The sequence below is a fragment of the Dryobates pubescens genome, chromosome 3 (assembly GCF_014839835.1).
Source record: "Dryobates pubescens isolate bDryPub1 chromosome 3, bDryPub1.pri, whole genome shotgun sequence".
NCBI lineage: Eukaryota > Metazoa > Chordata > Aves > Piciformes > Picidae > Dryobates > Dryobates pubescens.
The window spans coordinates 9435328-9458060 of NC_071614.1; positions in this window are offsets into that span (position 1 = coordinate 9435328).

Sequence of the window (22733 nt, forward strand, 5' to 3'; positions counted from 1 at the left end):
TCAAGCAAACTGAAAACATGCTGCTATTTTTATCCAAAGTTATGCACAGAATCATTTACTCCATTAATTTGCTATTTATCACAATAAGGTAATTATGACCTTATTAGACATCATTTACTCATGGAAACAGATTTACACAGACTTTTATTTTCTTTGATGAAGACCCCACTCATATAGTTATTTTTATTATTATTCATATCCTTCTCTGGAGGTAAATTGTGCTCTGCATTGTAATTTAATGCTGCATCTGTGGTAATCACATTGAGAGGATCTACACTTCGGACTGAGATGGATGATTGCAGGAAAAGCAGTGAACCACTTCCTGTGGCAATTTCATTTTATAGGCAACTCATCAAATTTTGAGGAAGGTACTGACCTTAAAATTGAATTAGCATCATCATTTACCCAGTGTTTTTCTATTTTTTTTTTCCTCTTAAACTGTTATAAACAGCTGGCAAGTTATACATGAATGATAACAAGTTATTACTTCATAGACTGGACTTTATTCAGATAAGAATAGCTAAGTCTAATTCAGATCCTGAGAATAACCCAATAATATGAGAATAATTATTCTCTTTGTGGTGAAGGAGAGGCTGAGGGAGCTGGGATTGTTTAGCCTGGAGAAGAGGAGGCTCAGGGCAGACCTTATTGTTCTCTACAACTACCTGAAGGGAGGTTGTAGCCAGGAGGGGGTTGGTCTCTTCTCCCGGGCAACCAGCACCAGAACAAGAGGACACAGTCTCAAGCTGCACCAGGGGAAGTTTAGGCTGGAGGTGAGGAGAGAGTTCTTCACAGAGAGAGTTGTTAGCCATTGGAATGTGCTGCCCAGGGAGGTGGTGGAGTCACCGTCCCTGGAGGTGTTCAAGAAGGGATTGGATGTGGCACTTGGTGCCATGGTTTAATCATGAACTCTGTGGTGACAGGTTGGACTTGATTATCTTTGAGGTCTCTTCTATGATTCTATGAAAGGAAATATTCTTGACTAAGATAATCTTATTGGGAAAATCAGTTTAACTTCTGGACGTAATACCAGGAAGTCTTTGACTCAGCTATTTTTAGACGAGGGAGAAGAAAAAATGTAATTTCTAGTAAAGGGAACAACAACAACAAAAAAAGAGAATTTTCTAGAAAGGCTGCTTTTAAAAAGAGTTGCTCTTCATTATTCATCACTAGCATTTGGGGAGCTGGTGACTTCTGAGACTACCACAAAAAATACTTCATAGCATAAATGCCATCTAGATGTATTCTTGAATATACGAGCAGCTTCCTGACCACCTGTGAGGGAGGAGCTGTGTGAATTAGAGAGCAACATGAGGTTGCCTGATATTGCCCAGAAAGCCTGAAGCATGTGATGGGTGTTTTTATTCAGCTGTGTTACTTCTGAAGCACTTATTCCACAGATTATCTTCAGGAATCAAGACTAGAGCATCTCTTTTAAGGAGAGGCTGAGAGACCTTGGGCTTTATAACCTGGAAAAGAGAGGACTGAGGGAGGATCTCCTCAATGTTGGCCAATACTTAAAAATACCCAGGGCTCTGGGCAACCTGATCTAGTGGAGGATGTCCCTGCTGACTGCAGGGCAGGTTGGACTAGATCAACTTTGGAGGTCCCTTCTGACCCAGACCATTCTATGATTCTAAAGGGTAGAAGTCAAGAAGACGAGACTAGGCTTGCACCAGTGGTGGTCAGTGATAGGACAATAGGCAACAGGTACAAACTAGAACACAGGAGTTTTCACTTAAACATATGGAGAAACTTCTTTACATTGAAGGTGCTAGAGCACTGAATCAGGCTGCCCAGAGAGGTTGTGGAGTCTCCTCCTCTGGAGAGGTTCCAAACCTGGTTGGATGCTGTCATGTGCAGCCGGCTCTGGATGACACTGCTTTAGCAGAGAGGCTGGACTAAATGATCTCCAGAGGTCCTTCCCAACCCCTACCATTCTGTGATTTAGGGCTTCTGTGAAGAAGAACCTTTTCACCCCGTGTTGTGTCTCTTGTGCATGTTCAGTGTTTAGGTCTAAAACTCTGAGATAAAGGGCAGTGCAAACAGATACCTTGGCAATAACAGACAATTTGAGGGCCCGGAAGAAATCGTTTGCTCGTGCTTTGCAGAGGCCAGTGATGTTCCTCTGCTGAAATCAATCTGTGTTCTGTAAATAAATTGTTAATAAACACGCCTGCTTATTGGCAGCAGCCAGAGAAACAGATAAAATCCCCAGCCAATTACTTTGCTGTTCTAGGAACCAGGTAGCTGACTGATTTGCAATCAGATACACAGGCTGGCTGTCCTTTGGGGGTTCTCTGTGGGAATGCTTTCTGAACTGCATACATATCACCCTATCAGAAGGAAATGAGAAAAAAAGAAATAAAATAAAAGCCTCTCAGCAAACTGCAAGGATCTAGCTTGCAAAGTGTCAAAGGGAAAGGCTCAAGGTGCCAAACTTTCATGCTCACTTTCCTTGGAGACACAGAATTTGTTGCTACTAAACCAGGTCTATCAAAAAAGGACAGCTCATGAAGGTGGAATCGGGGAAAAACAAATCTCTGATGGACCCCCCCAACCAATTGAAGCAAAGTGTTTGATTTCACCATTTATGTTTGTCTTGTTTTCAGCTGGGATAGAGTTAATTTTCTTCCTAGCAGCTCGTGCAGTGCTGTGTTTGGAATTTAGTAGGAGAATAATGTGGCAGACACACCGGTGGTTCTAGTTGTTCTAGTTATTTACTTGTCTAGTTTAATTGTTTAGTTAGTCAAGAACTTCTCATCTTCTCATGACCTGCCAGGCTGGAGGGGCACAAGAATTAGGGAGGGGGCACAGCCTGGACAGCTGATCCCAACTGGCCACAGGAGTATTTCATATCATATGACGTCATGCCAAGTATATAAACTTGGGGTGAAAAAGGCCAGAGGCTGTTGCTGGGAAACTGTCTGGGAACTGGTTAGCAAGTGGTGAGCAACTGCATTGAACAACACTTGTTCTGTACTTTATTATTATTATTATTATTGCTACTGCTGTTGTTGTTGTTATTGTCTTCCTTTTCTGTCCCATTAAACTGCATTTATCTCAACCCATGAACTGTTTCCCCCCTGCCCTGGGGGGGAGTCAGCAAGCAGCTGTGTGGTGCTAGGCTTCCAGCTGGGCTGAAACCATGACAATATTGACAGCAGTTTACACAACACTTGGTAGATGGAGTTTCCTGCTGAACCTTTTCTATGCAAGGTTAGCAGATTAGTGAGAGAAAGCTTTTATTATTCCTGCAGCAGGCAGCTTTTGAAGGGGAAAACATGTGGTGAAATTACACTGCTGAAGCTGGATTCCAGCTTACTGGGTGCCTTTATAGATAGTTTTGTAAGAAAGCCAAACTTTCTCCCTAAAGAATTTTTTTCCCCAGTCTACAAGTTAGCATGGAAGACATGTGAAAAAATACATTTTATTTTGCTATCACACTGAGAGAATGATTCACTATGAATCATTTATTAAACGAGTTTAGCCTCTTTCCCAGTCTGCAGAACGTCTACAAACGTATCACAACTTTCTCTCATATATTTGTTATTCTAAATTACTTGACAGGCCTTCTTTTGTGTGTGAATTTGTTTACTCTGTAGGTTGTAGTGTCTAGTCTGAAATGATGACTTACCCATCAATTTATGGCTGGTTATTTAAACCAGGCAGTTTTCTTTTGTTTCCCTGGCTGGCAACTTGCTCACTCCATGTAGGACAAGCCTTTTTGCTCCATCTGAATGTAAAGATGCAGCTTTGTGCATCCATGAGCAGCCCTTCAGAACAGAAGCAGAGATGTACTGTGAAAGCAGAAGTTTAATGCACTGAGTGTTTGGGTTTTTTCCTCTAATGATATTTTGCTAAAAGCCAATTACATGTTAATTTCCTACAGGTAAGAGGATCAGAAACCCTCTTACACAAGAATCTGCATACTATTATTTTTGTCATTATGAGCTTTGAGTCTTTGTTGTTGTAAAACTCTGTAAAATTGTCTAGGCAAATAATCTGGTAGCCAGGGAGTTCTTAGTGCCAGATGTGCATGCTTGGAGAGGTGGGGGGGAATAAAGGTAAGGGACTTCCACCTAGATGTGAAACCTATTCTGAGCATAGTTCAAACACATGGCAAGGGGAATTGATTCGTATCATCTCTTAGATCAATTAGCGATGGAATCCTCAGTTTCTGCTGATCATAGGATCAGGGAATCATAGAATCAATAAAGTTGGAAGAGACCTCAAAGATCATCAAGTCCAACCTGTCACTCAACGCCTCATGACTACTAAACCATGGCACTAAGTGCCACGTCCAATCCCCTCTTGAACACCTCCAGGGATGGGGACTCCACCACCTCCCTGGGCAGCACATTCCAATGGCCTACAACTCTCTCTGTGAAGAATTTTCTCCTCACCTTGAGCCTAGACTTCCCCTGGCACAGCCTGAGATTGTGCCCTCTTGTTCTGGTGCTGGTTGCCTGGGAGAAGAGACCAACCCCCACCTGGCTACAACCTCCCTTCAGGTAGGTGTAGACAGCAATAAGGTCTCCCCTGAGACTCCTATTCTCCAGGCTAAGCAACCCCAGCTCCCTCAGCCTCTCCTCATAGGGCTTGTGCTCAAGGCCTCTCCCCAGCCTTGTTGCCCTTCCCTGGACACATTCAAGAGTCTCAGTGTCCTTCTTTAACTGAGGGGCCCAGAACTGGACACAAGACTCAAGGTGTGGGCTAGCCAGTGCTGAGTACAGGGGCAGAATGACTTCTCTGCTCCTTTTCTTTCTGGAATTGTTATTTTCTTAGTTACAGAAACACATACTTTCTTTTTTATTTTTCATTAATCTAAGATGAATAACAGTATTCACAGTAAATTGGAGTCCTGGCTTCCTCATTTAAATATGGTTTCAAAAGTGTATTTTAAATAGAATAATATTGTTTCATCTTGCTGGTTGTGTCTGGAGCACATTTGGTATAAATGTGAACCCAAATTTTCCTTTGCAATCTCTGTGGGGCTGGTCATAGAGACTGCTAAGAGCTTTATCCAAAAACCAATGAAACTGAGAGCTTAAGAACTGAATCCCCTTCTGATCTTAACATTTCCATTCTAACACACCACTATTGATTTTAGTGGATGAAAGTCAAATGAGAACCTCACATTTTGTCAATGCAAGCTTTAACTCAATGCAGGCATGTGGAAGGATGTTCTCATTTACCCCAGAGGGGTAAAAGGCCTTGTGGCAAGAGGAAGGGAAGGAAAAAAACCTTCCTCACCATGAGATATTTATTGATTGTCTCAGAAAGACTAAGCTAAAGTGGCCATCACAAGCTTAGCATTAAACTACTCAAACAAGCTAAAAGTTAATTTTAAAAGCTAACCTGAAACAAAAGGAAAATGCTTCTGTTGAAACACTGAGTGGATTAAGCTGTGGACATGGAAGGAACAGGAGCAATGAGTTGTTTCCTAGGCAGGGATTTAAAATTCAAGCACACATTTAGACTGTGGTGGTTTCCAGACCTCATTTGCACCTTTACTTCAGGAAAAGGAAGGCTGGCAGGAAAACAGACCTAAGGGTATTATCCACAGTGGTAACAAGCATAGGTTGCCCCAAGGAGAAAGAAAGGGAAATTAGAAATATGGCATTAAGTTGGAGTTGATATATACTGTTGACTGAGAATTAGGCACTGACAGGCAGCAACTCCAGGGGAACTGTCAGTGGCTCCACTAAGCTTTTGTAGCAGGTGTCATTGTCAGATAGTGGCATCAAATAAAGTGGAAACAAGTTGGAGGAAAAATTGCATAATGGCAGGGATGTACTCGTGTCTGTGTGTGTCCAGATGTGTGGAACATCTTTGTTGTCTCTGTTATGTGATTTAATAACCAACTGTCCCTTCTATGGAGCACCTTCTTCCATCAGAAAATACCTTGAGGCACATTTTCATGATCTGTGGGTTGCTTAATCCATGCTGGAATATGCAAAATGAAACCAAAACCATTGCCTATTCTGTGGTAGATAGAAGCATCTCAATGCACAGAGTGGATTAGGGGAACACAGTGAGCTTTTGTGTGAATAAATGGGTAGTCCTGCACATCCACCGGCATGTTCCTACAGCTCAGCTTCAATATATCACCACTGCTGAGTCTAAACTAAAAGCAAACCAGCATGGTGCTGTTTCAGTAGTAATCATACCTACTGTATATACCTTCAAGGAACAGGTTTGTTCTATTTTTAGGCTCTACTCCTCATTTCCTAATTTTCTCTCATTGCAATATAATTTTATTGCATAGCTTTTTATACTTTTCATTCCTCCATTACCTTGCCCTTTAGACACTATTTCAAGTGGTGTTCTGCCTGGCTGGATCCACAGTATCAGACTCCTCCTTGTCAGACAGTGAGTAGAGACTCTAGTTTTATTGCCCATAACAAATAAAAGTTATCTTCCCTCTTTAAAGCTTATCTGTGACTTGGAGAATCTACAAGTTCACCAGCAAACTGTTGATGGAAGGCTATAACACCAATGAGCAGATGAGACAATTAGACTGTAACCATTTGTTTAAAGGATTTAAGGTCTCTTTACAGCCCCTGTGAGCCATTATTAGTATTTTATTACTTTGTCTTGTGATGAAAGGACACATAAGACAAAAGACAGGTTTTCAGGGATTTTTTTTTTCGTGTGTGTTGGAAGAGCTAACAGGAAAATCCACACAAACCTGTGCTCTGTGATGATCTTTGAGGTCTTTTCCAACCTTGTTGATTCTATGATTCTGTGTCTGTGAGGCAGCCCCTTGCTTGGAAAATATCCTCTAAGGAAAATAATCCTTTCCTGCTTGTTTCATTTTCCCAGTAGTAAACAAGACTGATAGTCCAGAAACCTGAGCTGCAGTTGTTCCCTTAGAGATTGCACTCCCTCTTTGCTGAGAAGTCACATGTATATATAATTAATTAGAAAATATGTTGTTATCTTCATTTTGTGTCAAAGGGAAAAAGGAAAAATAATTATATTATCAAAGCTGGGAAAAAAAAGAAGGTGGATTTTAAGACTGGATGTTAGGAAGAAGTTTTTCACCATGAGGATGGTGAGACACTGGCACAGGTTGCCCAGGGAGGTGGTGGAAGCCTCTTCCCTGGAGGTTTTGAAGGCCAGGCTGGATGTGGCTCTGAGCAATCTGATCCAGTGTGAGGTGTCCCTGCCCATGACAGTGGGGTTGGAATTAGATGATCCTTGAGGTCCCTTCCAACCCTAACAATACTATGACTCAGAAAGAAGTTGGTAAGGGCTGAGAGAGCTAAATAGCAAGTCTAAAAAGATACAGATTTTTCAAGGGGAATAAAATTAAGCACACAGGATTCTATTACAAGCAGCTAAATCTTGACCATAGTTCTCAGCATCTCAAAGAGCTGGAAGGTCCTTGTCAAAGGTGACAGACACACAGGTCAGGGAGAAAGGTGCTTGGAGTCACTGCTGCATTTTGATTCCACTGGCACATTTCAGTATCTATGGACACAAAGTGTTCAGCCTGTCAGTTCTTCATCCATACATTACAGAGAATTCTATTTCATTTTATGCTTCACATGAGGATATTTCCAAATAAAGAAGCAACATTCCATGGGATACATGGCCTCACAGGCTGCTCCAAGAAAAATTGTGTGTTTGAGGACTTTGAGATGCTCAGAGACACAGAAGGCAGCCTCACAAGCTACAGTCACCATTTAATGTTATTTTCCCCTTTAATTTATAGGCATCACAAACTCCAGAGTTCAAAGCTTGTTCAAGCCTTTCAGCTTGAAATGTTAAGAGCTTTACAAAGCAAACATGTTTTTATCCTCAAAGAATGACATTTGGGGAAGAGGGGGGGGGAAGTGTCTTAAAGGCTAATAGTACATTTAGATGCTTCCTTATATTTCTAGGCCAAATAGCACATCATCTTTTTTGGTGCTTTTGCTTTCCTTTTTTTTCAGCACAGTGACAGAATGCCAGTGCTAAGAAGGAATGAAGATAAGAATTTTACAGTGAAACAAGCAGTCTCAGAATGACTGGAAATGTAATGTTGAGGGAAAAAAATAATCTATAATTGCCTAACATCTTGCAATGAAAATTGTTATTTGCTGTTACTTCTAATTGCTACAAGTAAAACTATTCAGCTATTTCAAACACCTATGTTAGAGTATTGAAGTGGAATATCTCAGTAATTAACATAATGCAAATTAGGAGGAAGACAATTAGAATCCTGCAAATAGTAAAGAGGGACCCAAAAATGCTTATTTTAGGGTATGGCAGAAAACATTTTCCTGGTCTGCATTAGTCACTTGTTTGTCCAGAGGTTAATGCACCATGTTCAGAATAAAAATGGATAAATTTGCCTTATAAAATTCTTTACTAATAATTTAAGAGTCACCAAGATAGGGAAGCAAAACTAGATTGAAATTAACACCTCCTGACTCACTAAACCATGGCTTCAAGTGCCATTCCCAATCCTTTTTTTGCCTCACACTGACTTTGAAACCCCCACCCCAAAATGATTTCTTGCCTTATTTGTTCTGAAAGGGGAGCCTACCTCCTCCTTCCCTTTGCTCTTTGCTAGTCATTCTTATGGAATGGAATGGAATGGAATGGAATAGAATAGAATAGAATAGAATAAACCAGGTTGGAAAAGACCTTTGAGATCACTGAGTCCACTATCATCCAGCATCATCTAATCAACTAAACCATGCAACCAAGCACCCCATCCAGTCTCTTCCTAAACACCTCCAATGATGGTGACTCCACCACCTCCCTGGGCAGCACATTCCAGTGGCCAATCTCTCTTTCTGTGAAGAACTTCTTCCTAATATCCAGCCTAAACTTTCCCTGGCAGAGCTTGAGACTGTGTCCTCATGCTCTGATGCTGCTTGCCTAGGAGAAGCGACCAACCCCCACCTGGCTACAACCTCCTTTCAGGTAGTTGTAGAGAACAATAAGGTCCCCCCTGAGCCTCCTCTTCTCCAGGCAAAACAATGCCAGCTCCCTCAGCCTCTCCTCACAGGGCTTGTGCTCAATGCCTAATCTTTCAGTTGTGCCAAAAGACACGTTATATGCTTTATATGCCATATGTCTGCCTTGCAGACCCATTTGTAATATATGTAGACCACAAGTCTCTATAATGCTTATCATAATTTCACACCAGCTGATGACCTTTTTTTTCCATCTGATTTTAGAACAAAAGTGAATTGGTAGCAAAGCAAATAAGTGAGTGTGGATTTAAGAGATGCATTCCAGCAGATATAACTCAGAGACTGCTCAGGGGAAAAAAAAAATCACTAAAACTTCAGTGAGTGCTTATTTTGAGGGTTTTCATGAAAAAAAATTGTAATGAAAAGAAAATCCTAAACCATCATTTCTAGCAACAGTAACTTATGACAGTGAATAATACTCTAACCCATGTGCCATGGACTGAAATGACAATGTAAACTTGGGATGTGTTTTTGCTATTTTCAAAGGAAACAGAACCAATGTTTGATGGCAGGCGAGCATTATTTAGATGATTTACTGAAGGAAAGAACACACAGAAAGAGACTAGAGAAGCCTGTCCCTGTGGAGATCAGGGATGTCTGATAAGAAAGACAGGAGGTAGAAGCCTTTTCTAAAGCATCCTTCCACAGAGAGATTTATGGCATACAGGGATAAAGAGGAGCGATGCCATCTAGACTATTTCTCTACCTCATGGCAGGATCAGCTATAGTTGTGTTATTCCAGAGAAATATTTGGTTAAGATGTGTAATGGATACTCTGCATTACTCCTAGACTTTTATTCTCAGTCATTGGTTAATTTTGTCCCTTGTTTTGTCCTTTTATTTTATTTTATTTTTAAAGAAACAGGAGAGGATAAGTGAAAAACTCATTTGAGGAATACATTAACAGTAACTTAAAGACAAATGAACTGTGTGAGCTGCAGCCACCGAAGAGCAGATGCCTTCCTCAATATCAAAAGAGAAAAAGAGCCTGAGGGAGCTGGGGTTGCTTAGACCGGAGAAGAGGAGGCTCAGGGGAGACCTTATTGCTCTCTACAACTACCAGAAGGGAGGTTGTAGCCAGGTGGGGGTTGGTCTCTTCCCCAGGCAAGCATCACCAGAACAAGAGGACACAGTCTCAAGCTGTGCCAGGGGAGGTTTAGACTGGATGTTAGGAAGAAATTCTTCATAGAGAGAATGATTGCCCATTGGAATGTGTTCCCTGGGGAGTCATCATCACTGAAGGTGTTTAGGAGGAGACTGGATGGGGTGCTTGGTGCCATGGTTTAGTTGATTAGATGTTGTTGGATGATGTGTTGGACACGATGATCTCAAAGGTCTCTTCCAACCTGGTTTATTCCATTCCATTCCATTCCATTCCATTCCATTCCATTCCATTCCATTCCATTCCATTCCATTCCATATAAAAACTAACCAACCAAACACAAACAAATAAAACCCAAAGGAAGAAACAAGCAAACAAAAACCCCTCAAAAAATCAAATTTAAGATAAAATCTAAAGTAAACTGGGCTTTAGGTGCACAAACTGAGAGAGAATTTCTCTTACCTGACACTGTATTCCTAGGACTGTCATTTGAAAAGCAAATGATGCTGTATTTATATATTCATAGAATAGTTTGGGTTGGAAGGGACCTTAAAGATCACTTAGTTCCAAACTCCCTGCCACAGCAGGGACACCTTCCACTAGCCCAGGTTGCTCAAGAACTCATTTAACCTGGCCTTGAACACGTCCAGGGAGGGGGCAGCCACATTGTCTCACCACCCTCATTGTAAAGAATTTCTTTCTAATCTCCAGTCTAAATCTCCCCTCCTCAAGCTTCAATACATTCCCTCTGGTCCTGTCACCACAAGGCCTTGTAAAAATCCTTTCCTGACTTTCTTATAGGCTATTTTCAGGTACTGAAAGGCCCCTATAAGGTCTCCCCTGAGCCTTAATTAAGAGTATTCATTAAGTGGGATTAACCATCCATCAGTTTTCAACAGCTTGATATTGTTCGGGGCGGGGGGCGCAGGGAGTGGGATCAGAAATGGTATGACATCAAACTCCAAACTGTATACCCTTATGTTTCATTTACACATCATCATCATCAGATTAAATCTCTGAATAGGCAAGAACTTTGAATAAAAGACCTACTGTTTCTTTCTACCTTTATAGACTACAGAAAAGAGCCTTTTAGTCTGGCAGTAATAAAAGGCAGTCACCCCTCTGCACACCCACGTGCTGTGGTTACTTTATCTGTCCTGTTAACCCAGCAAGCTTTGCCAGTGGTCTAAGAAAAACTGTATATTAAAAGCTGTTGTTTACTTTTCTTATCACTTTTATTTCATCAGTATATTGGAATTTCAGAAAATAATATACTACAGCTACAGCTTGAGATGGATCCTTCTGATATACACTTAAATTGGATTCAAAATTCACGAGTGGAGAAGGTCAAGTGATCTCTCTGGAGGATGCTGATGCCATCAAGGCTACTTCTTATTTCCTGTGGGGTTGTGTTGAACGGAGTTGATATTCAGTCTTAACTTTAGTGCTCACAGTTTAGCTTTCTAGCAGCCAAAAAAAGACAGGAAAAGAAAGAATCATTCTTAGCTAGAGTCAGTTTGCCTCTTTCTCTCATGAGGCACAAGCAATTCTTTCTCATTTTTTTTTTCTCTCTCTTTGGCTGGAAATGCAGCATTGTGCTTGATGAAAACCCCCACATTTCTTGACTGTAAGAAAATACAATTTGCGCTGAAAGGTAAAGGATAAACTCCAGTAACTGTAACAACCTGGGACTTGCCAAATTACAGTCTGGAGAGAGAGCCCAGAGAAAGCTGTTCAGCGGCAGTCATTTCATTCTGGAGATGAAAGCCTACACACTGTGTAAGAAATTACATCTGTGATCTAAAAACTGCCTTGTTTTTAATATTTTTGTCCTTTGTATTGGGCTGAAAACAAATTAACAAAAAAAGGCACACTTGTTCATCCTCACAATGTGTGATGTGGCAGCTCGGCTCGGGATAGTGGTGGTGATCCGTCTCCATAACACAGTATTTAGCTGAAGTCATCCAGGTCTTTTTTTAGTCAATAATGGTCTTGAGAATATATTTCATCGGGAGATTTTCATTATGGCTTTGAATAGACCACAGTAATGAAACAAAAGCCTTCTTCATAGCCTAGCCTTGAATGATCTTCCTACACTGCGGGAAGTTGAAAGCCGAGTTGGGCAGAACTTTGTGTATTGTGTCTGGGGGGTTATGTAGATATTTGCTTAATAGCTGTGTGCCGTGAAGCTTTTGTAAATATTTGTTTGCATCTCAGTGTGGCTTGGCCAGCAGCCTCTCAGCTGTAACAACTTGTTTTGAGAAAACATTTGTGTGAACTTTGCAAACCAAAACCTTGTTGTGCAGCTCAGCTCCACTCCACGCTTTTTGGTTTTGGTTTGGTTTGGTTTTCTCCTTGGCCAGCCCCATGAATAAGGAATATAAGGGATTGTCTGGAACAGGGCTTGTCTTGCATTTCTTTGAACATTTCTGAGGGGAAGAGAAAATGAAAAAAATGTAAAAAAAAAAATAGATAAAAAAATAAAAGAAAGTATAAAAAGGAAAGTAAAGAAATTAAAAAGAAAGTAAAAAAGGAAAGTAAATATAAAAAGAATGTTTAAAAAAGAAAGAAAAAAGGAAAGTAAAAATATAAAGAGTAAAAAAGGGAAAGTAAAAAGTAATGAAAGCAAAAAAAGGAAAGTAAAAAATAAAAAAAAGGAATGTTTTAAAAAAGGAAAGTAAAAAAAAATAAAAAGAGTTAAAAAAGGAAAGTGAAAAATAAAAGGAAAGTGAAAAATAAAAAGAAAGAAAAAAGGAAAGTAAAAAATAAAAAGAATGTTTAAAAAAAGAAAGAAAAAAGGAAAGTAAAAAAATAAAGATTCAAAAAAGGAAAATAAAAAAAGGAAAGTAAAAAAAAGAAAAGTAAAAAATAAAAAGAAAGTTAAAAAAGGAAAGTGAAAAATAAAAAGAAAGAAAAAAGAAAGTAAAAAATAAAAAGAATGTTTAAAAAAAAAAGAAATAAAAAAGGAAAGTAAAAAAATAAAAAGAGTAAAAAAGGGAAAATAAAAAATCAAAAGTAAAAAAAAGAAAAGTAAAATAAAGAAAGTTAAAAAAGGAAAGTAAAAAAATAAAAAAGCAAAAAAGGAAATTAAAAAACAAAAAAAGAAAGTAAAAAAGGAAAGTGAAAAAAAAGAAAGCAAAAAAGGAAAGTAAAAAATAAAAAGGAAGTACAAAAAGGAAAGTAAAAAATAAAAAGAGAGAAAGATTTAAAAAGAAAGAAAATAGGAAAGGAAAAATAAAAAGAAAAAAGAAAAAGAAAAAATAAAAGAAAGAAATAAAAAAAAAAAGAAAGAAAGAAAATGAAAGAAAATAAAAACAAAAACCAAAAGAACAAAAAAGGCTAGGTAGACTTTTTAAAATAAACATGAGAGAGAATGTGATATCTCAGTTTGTTCTACATGACATTAACCCTGGCTGTCATTGTGCAAAGTAGAATTACAGATACTTTAACATAAATTGCTTCGATTATAAATTAGAATTGGCTTTTTTTTTGTCTGGTGTTCATAAATCACCTAGCACAACCCAGCCTCTTCTTTGCCCCTCAACCCTTAAATACTCACAAATGAGTATCACACAGAGTCTTGGAATTGTCCAGAGAAGGGCAACGAGGCTGGGCAGAGGTCTTGAGCACAAGCCCTGTGAGGAGAGGCTGAGGGAGCTGGGGTTGTTTAGCCTGGAGAAGAGGAGGCTCAGGGGAGACCTTATTGCTGTCTACAACTCCCTGAAGGGAGGTTGTAGCCAGGTGGGGGTTGGTCTCTTCTCCCAGGCAACCAGTTCTCAAAATAACCAGGATGTCTTGAATACAGCTCATGGAATTATAGCTGGAATTATAGCTGGCACAGTTTCTTCTCTTGTGCAGTGTAATGCTCCAATTGGGCTAGGCTTGCTCATGCACCAGAACAAGAGGACACAGTCTCAAGCTACACCAGGGGAAGTTTAGGCTGGATGTTAGGAAGAAGTTCTTCCCAGAAAGAGTAATTGGTCATTGGGAGGTGCTGCCCAGGGAGGTGGTGGAGTCACCGTCCCTTGAGGTGTTCAGTGGCACTTGAAGCCGTGGTTTAGTTAGTCATGTGGTGTTGGGTGACAGGTTGGACTTGATGATCTCTGAGGTCTTTTCCAACCTTATTGATTCTATGATCCTGTGATTTCAGTTGGAAAAGCCCTTTAGGATCATTGACTCCAACCATTCTCTAACTCTACCAAGGCTGCTGCTAAACTGTGTCCTTCAGCACCACATCTCTGCCTCTTTTCAACAGCTCCTGGCATGGGGATGGCAGTGTAATCACTCAGAGCACTGCTGATCTATTTTGTTTTGCAAAATAAGTTCAAAATGAGACATTGTTTTCTGGCACTTCCATGTATTTGGGTATTAACAAAGGCAGCTGTTTGACATGGTCCTATGGTTCTACCCCAAAAGGATTGTCAAGCCCTCAAAGAGGCTGCCAAGGGCAGTGGTGGAGTCCCCATCCCTGAAGGGATTTAAAAGCTGTGTAGATGTGGTGCTGAGGGACATGGTTTAGTGGTGACCTGGCAGTGCTGGGTTAATGGCTGGACTTGATGATCTTGAAAGCTTCTTCCAACCAAAATGATTCTGTGATAACCAAGGAGATTCAGGGCACCAGCAAGACTGAACACCATCAGAGCAGCAATTATTGGAACGAGCTCAGAGAATTCTTACTATTTCTTTTATGGTCTGTAAGAAGCTGCTGAAAGGAGGAGGCGGGGGCTGGGGAGGGAACCCGCCTCTACCTGCCACGGGTAGAGTCAATCAGCTGAATGGCCATGCATAGAAGTTAATCACACATTCAGAATAATAGAATCTGCACAATTTAACTTCCTTCACTTTGCAAATTATCTGGGCAGAGGTTATGAATTTTGCAAATGCATTTTTTCCCCCCGTTTGCAGTTCCTCAGTAAATAGCTTGTGTCAATACATTTGAACTCATGATTCGTTCATGAGCTGATCCCTGAGAATATTCATTATTTACACTATATATTTTGTCCTCCAAATTACATGGCATTATTTATGTTGCCTGAATAGGTGATTTACAAATGGCTTTCCTAAACAAAATGAATTGCATTTCCCTTTATCAGATTAGCTGCAAACTTCCCTGGTTTGCTCAAATCTATCATCCGAATAATAACAACCTGCGAATTGCACTGCTGATCCTCACGGTCCCAGGAAAATTGAGGATGCCTTTGTCATTGACTTTTTATTCAGGAATGTTGAAAAGAAGCATTTGTGTGTTGGAATAGAGGTAAATTAGTGGATGGGAGAAAAGAAACAAAATAGTCTGGGCTATTACGAGTTCTATTTATATAGAAGCAATGATGTAGTTCTTGTACTGAGGTATGCGAAGACATAGAGGAGAAATAGAAGGTGATTTGAATCAAGCTTAAGATTTTCAGGGCAATTACAAGAGCAGACATATTTCTTTTCCTGGTTTACTTAGAGAAACAGCACACTTCTTTTCTGAAAGTGTTAAACAGTTTACAAACAAAGAGAAGAGAAGGGAGGGGCCAAAAATTATTGGGGAAGAGCAGTTAAAAATAACATAGCAACTAAACCTTCAAATTACAGTTTTCTCTTCAGTGCTGCCTAGTCCAGGAGCAGTAACAAGCAGTGCACAGAACAGCTGGGTGCAACCCAAAAGGCACTAGTCCTGGGGACAGCAATGTCCCTGAAACAATGAGAGGAGGTAACACAGCTGTAGCATTTCCCTCAGACTTAACATTTTACAGAGGTATTTAGAGCAGCAGTGGCATCTGGGCCCTCCAGCTCAACTGCACAACACAGTAGGGGTTGGATGAAACAAAAAAAGAAATGGGAAGCAATGTACTTGATTGGAGTCCCACATCTGCCTGGCACTTAAATACCATTCAAAGTGCCAAGAGCCCATTTCTTTGGGATTCCTTTAAATAATAAAGCCAACAAAAAGCCCTCACTGTGAACAAAAAGAAAATAAAACTCAAGTTTACATTTAATTCTTTTCTAACAACAACAACAGCAACAACAACAAGAGAGACAATGAAACATCAGGGAAGGGAACACAACCCTTTTGTTGCAGGGATGTGTGTTATTGGAATCACCTTGGGCGTAAGGCAAGTCAGCAGCACAAGCAGGCTGCTCTACAATGGGAGCCAGCAAGGGCAGCAGGGCAGCACTCTTAAAGGCAAGTAGCACAGTCTCACAGTGCCCAAACAGGAGCAGAGCAGATTCGGTGACAGTAACTAATAACCCATGACAGGTGGCAGACTCAGGACCAGAGCTTAAATGTGGAGGTCCCAGATTTTCTCCTCACAGTATTCTTTCACAATGTAGCTCTTTTCAGAGAGGTCTGATCCAAGGTTACAGATGCACCTTATCTGAACTTGCTGTTGTCACTGATAGTTACAGGCAGGCCAGGACATTTCGAGCCTGTTGGTGAACTCAGGACTCTGATGGACACAATGCCATCCCTGCTTTTCTTTTCATCTCATTCTGCATTTCACTATTTATTTTTTGGAATCAGGTTTTGTGATGAGTGCGTAAGGAGCTGGGTAAAATGTTTCAGTATTTGATTGCCTTGATGGAGTCCCTGAAAATTCTTTCAAAGGTGATTCTTTTCTTACAGTTTGGCAGCTGCTGAGAAAATCCAATTTGCTTTCTTCCCACCTGGCCTCAGTTAAATCTGTCAGAAGTATGGTGCAAAGGAAAAGTTTCCCTGCTGAGAGATGGCAACCAGGTAGGAAGAAAAAACATTAAGTGTCAGAGCTCTCTCATCAATTATGCTCACGAAGAATACTCTTCACGGATACAGGAAGGTGCCAGGATGAGAGGTAAGGGAGAGCATTGCCCTCCTCCCATTATCCATATTCCCCAAGCTGCTGGAGTTCACAGCTCCAAACATAGGAATCAACTCTGCCTATGCCTCCTTTGCTTCCAGTCACAGAGATTATTGAATGATGAAGCTGAATTTTGAGAGGATTGCTGAATCACACAGTCGCAGAATGGGTGGGGTTGGAAGGGAACTCTGGAGATCAAGTCCAACACCCCTGCCAAGGAAGATTCACCTAAAGAAAGTCACAGAGGAACGCATCCAGGCAGGTTTTGAATGTCTCTGGAGATGGAGACTATACCACCTGTCTGGGCAGCCTGTTCCAGTGCTCTGTCACTCTTAAGTTAAAGCATTTCTTCCTCCTATTTATATGGAACTTCTTGTGTTCAAGTTTGTGTCTGTTGCCTCTTATCCTGTCACTCAGCACCACTGAAAAAAAGACTGGTTGCATCCCCCTGGCACCCAGCCTTTAAGTATTGATCAGCATTGATGAGATCCTCCCTCAGTCTGCTCTTTTCCAGATTAAAAAGTCACAATTTTCTCAGTCTTTCCTCAGGAGAGATGTTTCAGTCTCCTAAACACCTTTGTAGCCCTTCACTGTACCCTCTCCAGCAAGTCTCTGTCCTTCTTGAACTGGGGAACCCAGAACAGGACTTTTCTCTCACCAGTTTAATGCCTGATTTGAGGAAAGCACCAATGTGTAATTATGTCATCTCTAATGACAGTCAGATACTTTGCAATAATTCTCTGAGTACCTCATTTTGATTCCATTACAGAGAAGAACTAAAACCTCCTTTTATTAGACCAATAAATGTGTTTGGAGGGGGAAAAAAAAATCAAGCATGGGTGATGCAGTGGAACTATCCATGCTTTTTACACCTCTGAATGTATTATTTCTTTGGTGCCAGGAGTTATGAAGATAAACCACCTGTGTTAGCCACTAAACATTCTGAATTAACAAGAAAAACTCTCCTCTTTAAGGAATATTAAGTGCCCCACAGAAATGTTGATTAAAATCATATTTGGTGATCAAGAAGCTGATCATAAAACCCAAGCAGAATAATTAAAAATAATCATTAAAAAAAAAAAAATATATATATATATAAAAAATAAGGAGAAACAATCTCCAGCCCTGAGTAAAGAGACTACAGGATATTTGCATGTTTTTCTAATTACTATCAATCCAAAAGGGGGGCGGGGGGGGGGGGAATTGTGTTAGAGGCCAGCGTGGTAGAATAACAATGTGAAGGTTACCTGTGTAAGTAATACCCAGAACACATTAGAAATGATCCAAAGCAACAAAAGAGAGGGAAATTAAAATCGTGATTATAGGAGAAAGCAAACACAAGAAAGTCAAGTTGAAGCAAATATTTCAGCCTAATGTGCCCAGTGGAAGGTCACTGTAATTGGTTTTGAAAGGTTCTACCCATTTTGCTTTCAGGGTACAATTTGTCCTTTCATGCTGTACACCAATATGTCACAGGCTGCTATTCTGAGGGGCACATCCAGCCCACCTCTTGGGGTGCAAGAACTGAGGGCTGCAGCACCTACCCATTCCCACAGTGCATAAATGCCTGGTGATCTGCACAGTGGTTCCCATCAATAAGCTGCATGCAAACAACACTGCAGTGGGTTGAGCTTGGGAAAGAAAGAGCAAAGATGTTTCTCCTAAGTGGTTAAATGTTATTCTTCTTTGTCTCCCAACACTCAAGTCACTAAGTATGTGCTTTAAATTAAGTTCAACTCCCCAAACTGAGCCTTTCTTATCTGCAACCATAGCTGGTGAGGGATTTCCCTGTGTTTATTTTGACCCACACATTTTCTTACTTTTGTTCTTCCTATTTTCTTTGCCATCCCACTGAGGAGAGGGAGGAAGCAAGTGGCTGTGTGGGTGTTTGGCTACTGGTCAGGACCAACCCACCATAAGCATATATTTTTTAATATTTCCTGAGCCACTTAATTCCCTGCACAGAAATGGACCAGCACTCCATGGAGAGAGATGCAGACTCTGTACACACATTCATATTTTCTTGCCCTGAAACCAATGTGGAAGGGCTTGACCAGTGACAAGACAAGGGGTAACAGACACAAACTTGAACACAAGAAGTTCCATGTAAATAGGAGGAGGAACTGCTTTAATTTAAGGGTGACAGAGCGCTGGAACAGGCTGCCCAGAGAGATGGTGTAGTCTCCATCTCCAGAGACATTCAAAACCTGCCTGGATGCGTTCCTCTGTGACTTTCTTTAGGTGAATCTTCCTTGGCAGGGGTGTTGGACTTGATGATCTCCAGAGTTCCCTTCCAACCTTTCCCATCCTGTGATTGTGTGATTGAGCAATCCTCTCAAATTCAGCTTCATCATTCAATAATCTCTGTGACTGGAAGCAAAGGAGGCATAGGCAGAGTTGATTCCTACTTTTAGGGTGGTGGAGCGCTGGAACAGGCTGCCCAGGGAGGTGGTGGAGTCTCCATCTCTGGAATCATTCAAAACTCTCCTGGATGTCATCCTTTGCAACCTGCTGTAGGTAAACATGCTCTGGTAAGGGATTGGATAAGATGACCTCCACAGGTCCCTTGCATCCCTATCATTCTGTGATTCTTTGGTTGTAAGGAAAATGAGGTTTACATGCTTTTTCTGGTTAGGGAGGCAAATGTGAACAGTGATATGTCTGGATGCAGGAATTCACAGGTTCTGAAGCTTAGTTGTAGCTGCAGATACCTGAAAGGTGATTGGTTTTAAATCCTATGTTTGAAAATTTGAACCTTCCCCAGAAGGTGCCTATTTCTCACCACTGAACATGCAAGATACCGAGGATGAATATTCTGCCTGCTTGCACCCCTCAGGTGCTTAAGCTTAGGCACAAGGTGGTTATTAAGGGACCTACAGGGAAACAATAGGGAAATGATCAATGATCCAATCCCCTGAGTGTTCCCTGGAGTTGTAAGGACATCTTCTTGGGATTCTTGGTCCAATAATGCTGAACTGAAGACAGGTAGCAGGTGAGTAGGAATGATTTGTGCCTCTGAAAACACTTCTGTCCTTTTCTGCTTAATAGCCTCCTTACTGCAACATTCAGTTAGAGCATGCAAAAAGCCAGTTCAATTCTTTCTCTTGCTACCTTGCAATATGTTTGTTTAACTTGGAAAATACCTTAGGTAAAACTCTGGTACCATACTGGAAAACAGAAGCACCAAGTTGGAGAATATCCTCAGGGTTAGGCTGCTGTTTGCTCTCTCTAGTTACTTTACAGATGTCATTAGTTCTGGTAAGATGAGTAGAAATTCATTCTTCCCTCTAGAAACTCTCTTTCCCATATGTCTGGTCTCTCTTAATGAGCACTAAGCTGTGTCCTTGTAGCTTCCTGGATAAAGAGGAGAAGTTCTTTGGGTTTCTGTGCACACCCACAGTAATGAATCCCACAGTGCTCCTTGCAGCTGCAGTGTGGTGCTGCACTGAGATGATGAGACCTTCACCTTGATCTCCGCTGGAAGTAAGCCCAGGCATGCAGGCAGGGGATGTACTTGTAAGAGATCCCTGGTATGGGCAACTGCAGCTTGGAGAATGTGAGGCATGTTGCAGAATGCACTTGTGTTGTCACCAAGCATGGCCTTTTAGGTTACATCTGCATTGTTCAACTGAACCAAAACCAACAATTTGAAGGCGACAGAATCTGAGGGCTTATAACTCAAATTTTACTTCATCTCCACTTCTTCGCCTCTAAAACTGCTTTAAAGTGCCTCTTAAAAGGGCTTGTAGTGAAAGGACAAGAGGGGATGGATTTAAGATGGCAGAGGGTAGATTTAGACTGGGTGTTAGAAAAAACATCTTTACAATGATGGTGGTGAGTCCCTGGGACAGGTTGCCCAGGGAGGCTGTGGATGTCCCCTCCCTGGAGGTGTTCAAGGCCGGGTTGGATGAGGCCTTGAGCAACCTGGGCTAGTGGAAGGTGTCCCTGCCCATGTCAAAGAGGTTGTTTCCCTTTTCTAATCTGATCTTCTCCTTTACCACAGGTGATGTAACCTAAGGAATAAGGTTCAATTTAACAACTACTTAACTGCATAGGTAGATGAGGCCAATAACATCACAGTGATTAAAAATAATGAACTATTTCAGTATTCCAGGCTAAACAGCTATAGAATATCTGGGAAAACAGAAGATGCTATGACCTCAGAAGTCAAAGGAAAGAATCTGATCCCAAAATCAAGCTGGAAGTTAATTATGTCCTGCAAGAACAGTTCAGTTTTCTGCCATGTTGTTTTGAGGTTTAGGTTATGAGGATTCCCTCAGCCTAGAGCATCTGTTATAAACAATTGGACTGAAATGAAGTTTTCAGACTATTTTAGTAATTTTAATACTTTTTTATTATTTTTAATGAAGATAAATAGGACACTCCTGAGATGGCCTAAATGATGTCTAGAAATATGAAAGGGGGAATGACAGCAAAGACAGGACAAAATACTCACAGTATGAATGATTCAGATGTCAGAGACCATGATTTAAATGCGGTGAGATACAGCACACACAGAGTTCAAGCAGAGAATTTCACTTAGTGCAGTTGCCAAGTAAAGCCATCAAAGCAAATAGCTCAAATGAGTTTGAGAGAGAAACTCTGCATGTTTGAGCAGGGAGGGAATCAAAGGATATAGTTACTAAGCAAGAAAATGGGTGTGAGATAAATTTAAAGGGAATGGCTTATTGGGTCAGGTATCCTTTTCTCTCCCTGGCAGTGCCCTTGTGTCCTTGTTTTCAACTTGCTCATGAAAGGAGGATTGAAAATAGTCATAAGGAAAAGATTTACAAAGGCTATAATTAAAATGTACTGCAAATGGTTTAATCTGACTGACTTGTGTTTTGATTTGGGGTTTTTACATTAATTAGAGAGACTAAAAAAGGCTGTGACAGCCATTTCATCAAAGACAAAGGCTCAAAGAGTAGCCCAAGACTGAGAGTTTCCTTTTTACTGAAAACACTTTCAGCACATGAACCAAGAAAATGTTAAAAGCCGTGGGTCTGAAGAAGGAAAAGTGCAGAGAAGCAAAAAGGTGCAACACAGAACCCATACTTTGGAGAAAGCAGCCTAAACCACATGAATCAGAGAGCAAAGTCTCTGTTAGACTTCAGTCTACCTGAAGAAACACTAAGCACAGGTTGCAGTATTAGATATTGTACATCAGTATATAATTTTGAGTTTGCATCCCAATTGAAACTAATTTGCATGTTATAATTACCTTTCCAACTGTCTTCTGGGAGATAAAAAAGACCAGAGCTATTAAGAAAACTTCAATCTCTCACGAGCTCCTAGACTAAATAAATTTGCTCTATGATATTGCCTAGCAATCTTTCTGAAAATGGGAAAGAAAGAAAGAAAGGAAAAAAAGGCATAAATATGCTTCATTAAACAAAAAGAATTGGAAACATTTGAGGTTTAAAATATTAGCACTTACAGAATGTTTTGTATCAACAATCATTTTAATGATTTGCTTTCAAAAATAAAGCTGCAGTTCAGGTAATGGCTTGATTACATACTTCCTTGCAGTGTTTGGGCTGCTCTGAGCTGCACTGTTCAGTGCTTACCCCATTAAGTGCATTGAAAAATCATAGAAATCATAGAATGGTCTGGGTTGGAAAGGACCTCTGAAGGTCATCCAGTCCAACCCCCTCTGCAGTCAGCAGGGACATCCTCAACTAGATCAGGTTGCCCAGAGCCCTGTCCAGCCTCACCTTGAATATCTTCCAGAAAGGGACCTCAACCACTTCCCAAGGCAACCTGTTTCAGTGTTCCACCGCCCTCATAGTAAAGAACTTGTTCCTAACATCCAATCTATATCTGTTTCCAATT